Here is a 4150-nt window from a genome sequence, read left to right on the forward strand (position 1 = left end):
TACAGTAGCCTAGAGAATGAAAATGGTATTAAGAGAATCAGAAGGGGAAAATACAGTTGCTATGTATTATGTGGTAGTAAATTATTGTAACAAACTGCATCTGCACCATCTTCAGGTTGAGAAGGCTGAGGAAGAGGGGTGGAATTTGATTTTATAAGCCTGATCTCCTTTTTTAAGACCAGCTAAGAGTTTGCCAATTTTGTTTATTGTATCGAAAAAAATCTTAGTTTTATTGATTTTTAATAAAAGAATAAGGATCTGTTATTTTTATTATTTTCTTACTCCTGCTAATTTTACATTTACAGTCGACCCTTGAACAACACAGGTTTGAACTATGTGGGCTCACTTATATGTGAATTATCTTTCAGCTCTGCCACTCCAGCATTCAGACAAGAAAAAAAAAAAGCATCCACATTGGAAAGAAAAAAAGAAATTATCTTTAAAGAAATTATCTTTATTTAGAGATGACATAATCCTATATGAAAAAAACCCCAAAGATTCCACAAAAAACTGTGAGATCTAATAAATGGATTTGGTAACACTGAAGGTCAGAAAATCAACATATGAAATTTAGTAGCATTTCAATGCGAATATTTTGACCTAATTAAAAAAAAAAAAAATACCATCCCATTTACAACAGCATTAAAAAACAAATGAAATGATAATAGGTAATAATTTTAACCAAGGTTGTTGAATTTGAATATATATACACTAAAAACTACAAAACATTGATGAAGGAAATTGAAGAGGATACAAATAAATGGAATGGCATCTCATGCTCATGAATTGGAATAATTAATACTGTTGAAATGTCCATACCACTCAAAGCAACAGACAAATTCAATGAAATTTCTAGCAACACCCCAATAGTATTATTCACAGAAATAGAAAAAAAAAAGACAGTACTAAAATTTGGATGGAACCATAAAAGATCCTGAATAGTAAAAAACATTCTGCAAAGGCAAAACAAAGTTGGAGGAACCGCACTTTTAAATTTAAAATTATATTACAAATCTATAGTGTTCTAAACAGTATACTACTGACATAAAACAGGCACATACACCCAGGGAACAGAACAGAGAGCCCAGAAATACATCCAAACTTTTATGGTCAACTAATTTTTGACAAGGGTACAAACAAAACACATTGGGGAAAGGATAGTCTCTTCAGTAAATGGTGCTGGAAAAACTGAATTTGCACATGCAAAGAATAAAATTGGACTGTTATCTATACCATGCACAAAACGCAACTAAAAATGAATAAAAGATCAAATTTTAAGTCCAGAAACTCTAAAATTCCTAGATGTGAATATAAGAGAAAGTTCTTAGCCATTGGCCTTGGCAGTAATTTTTTAGTATCATATCAAAACCTCTAGCTACAAAACAAAAATAAATAGTGCCACAGAAAAGTACAAAGCTTCTGCACAGCACAGGAAAAAATCATCCAAATGAAGCTGTGAACTATCAATTAGGAAACAATATTTGCAAACCATATCTAATAATGAGTTAATATCCAAGATTTATAAGAACTCATACAACACAATAGCAGAAAAATAAATAACCCAATTAAAAATATGCAAAAGACTTGAATAGATATCTGTCCAAACAGTATATAAAAATGGCCAACAAGTCCATTAAATGGTCAACTTCAGTCAACAAACATAAGGTCATTGAAAGTGGATTTCAGATGAGACATGGTAATAGACTCTCAGTATCCTTTAAGGGCAAGGTCCAGCATACCCACTCATTAATATGGACATAAATAAAAGATTTATAAAATATATACCTAATTAAAATATTGGTTTAGATCTATTGTATTTATATTATTAAATTATAATAGTAAATGTAAAAACAAATTGCAAAACTATATGCATATTCTGAGGTGATTTATTAAAACATCAAAAATGCAAAAATATTTTATCATGCTCATGTGAAGTATAAATGTTTATGAAAGGATGGAAAGTGCTCTATACAAAACTACATGTACCAATTTCATGACAGTTGCTGATTTGAGAGACTCCACAATATAAATGGCAATTTGATTTGATTCCAAAGGGGATTTAACACTATATATAATGCTATATATATTTTATTTCAGAAAAAGCCACATGTAAATATGACATAGTAACAATAACCTGTTGCAGATTATAGCAAATTAAGTAATTTCTTTTTGGTTTATTTGTACTATTTATTTGTGATATTTCTCAAGAAATAAACTACCCATATAATTGTAAACTTTAAGAGATTTCCTGAAAATACTTTATGTATAGATTGTAATAAGGTTCAAACATTAATTTTGTTCAGTTTTCCACAAACCTCATGATTATTAGGAAAAACTTTCATGTTTTATTAAATTATATTAAATAATAAGACAAATATTCAATTTATTGAGTTTCCACAGTGAATGTGTAATTGATGACATTTTTTAGTAAAAGTGGAAGGAATTACTGGTACTTTGAGATGGATCACTTCAGAAAATAATGGATTCATGTGTTGCAAAGTAACTTACACTTTTTGATTTTAAAATGTTATGGAAGAATTTGTTCTCTCAAGAACCGTGAAAGGTGCCCGATTGGATTTAAAAACAGTATATAATTTTCTCATGCTTAGAATACAGGCAAGAATTAAAAGAAAATAGCTACTTTTAAAAATCATCAATTACTTTGTCATATTAATATGAAATTATTCTGATACCTAATTAAATGCTCTATGCCATATCAGATTATCTGACAAGATAAATATAAATGCATCTTTGATTGACATGGATGAAGAGCCTGAGTACCACAGCTGGTTTCAAGACAGCAGACTGAAGAAATTATATTATAAACAAGAGCAAGAAACACAGAAATGGGGGCTTTTCTGTAAGAGCTGGAGCCAAAAAGGTGTCATCAGTATCTGGCAACACCTGAAACAGGGGCAAGAAGGTGAATGCACTTGCTTATTTCTTGTCTCACCCATTCTATTTGACCTCCCAGAAGGACCTCCTTTGGGCCAAATCTAATCGGAAGTCTCCTGGATAGAGAAAAAAGACACAAAGCAGCATAGGAGAGAAAATACAAAATATTAGAAAGAAAAACAAAACAAAACAAAATGAAAAACAAAACAAAACAAAAACCCAAAACACAAAAACAGAAACACAAATTATTATTATATTAGAAGTAATAACACAAAGAATTAAAACCTAACATTTAGTAATGATGTTAGAACATTGAAAATAATAATTTAAAAAGTATGAAATACAATCTTTAAAATAAAAAATATTTACAAAGAAACAAAATTCGGTATATCATCAGTAACGCTGGATACAAGAAGACAAGCAAACAGTAATATTAAAATGTTTAAAGGGAATTACGTTGAAGACAGAAATTCTTTTCCACTAAAACCATATTGAGGGCTTCTGCTTTTGTGTATGACCGACAAACATGCTGTAGTTTTCCTTACACCTTACACAAGCAATCTGAAAACCATCTATGAATCAACTATTTTCAGATAGTTTTGGAGAGTGATCTCTAAGAAGACTGAAACAAATGAGTTGAGCCTGAAGATTATCCTGGCTTTCAACCTAAAAGGACTTTCCAGGGTGAAGAACAGTAAGGAGAAACCTAAAATGTCTAATACACAGTCTCACTGAGGAGAAAGAGATGGGGAGGAGGCTGAGATGGCTACAACTTGTGGGACATAGTTCCAAAGAGAAGAGAAATATGCAGATAAAGAGATACAAGACTATACAGGACATTCAAGTTTTTGCAGAATGCTAAGCTGCACAGACAAGTGAGAACTCCATGAGGCTAGAAAATAACCACTTCTTGGGTGCTGTAGTGTAGCTTTCCCCAGCAATCATGTACACTGGAGGAATATTCAAGTTCTAGTAGGAGTGAGCAGAGAGGCCTTGGTAAACACTAAGACATTAGCAGATACTCGGCATCATCCTGCTTTAACAGTAAAGGATAAAGTAGTGCCAGAATAAAAGCCGTTCTAGACCTGCAAAGCAGAGCTTTGAAAAGAGGTCTCAAAAGGTCAATCTGATCCTCAAACCTCTCAAGTACATGTCAGAAACAAAACAAAACAAAACATAAACCTTTAAAAACAGGTACAATCGAGTAGGCATTCAAAAATACAGCAAGCAAACTGACATCAAATAACAATTATTA

The sequence above is a fragment of the Papio anubis genome, unplaced genomic scaffold (assembly GCF_008728515.1).
Source record: "Papio anubis isolate 15944 unplaced genomic scaffold, Panubis1.0 scaffold280, whole genome shotgun sequence".
In the NCBI taxonomy this organism is placed as follows: Eukaryota; Metazoa; Chordata; class Mammalia; order Primates; family Cercopithecidae; genus Papio; species Papio anubis.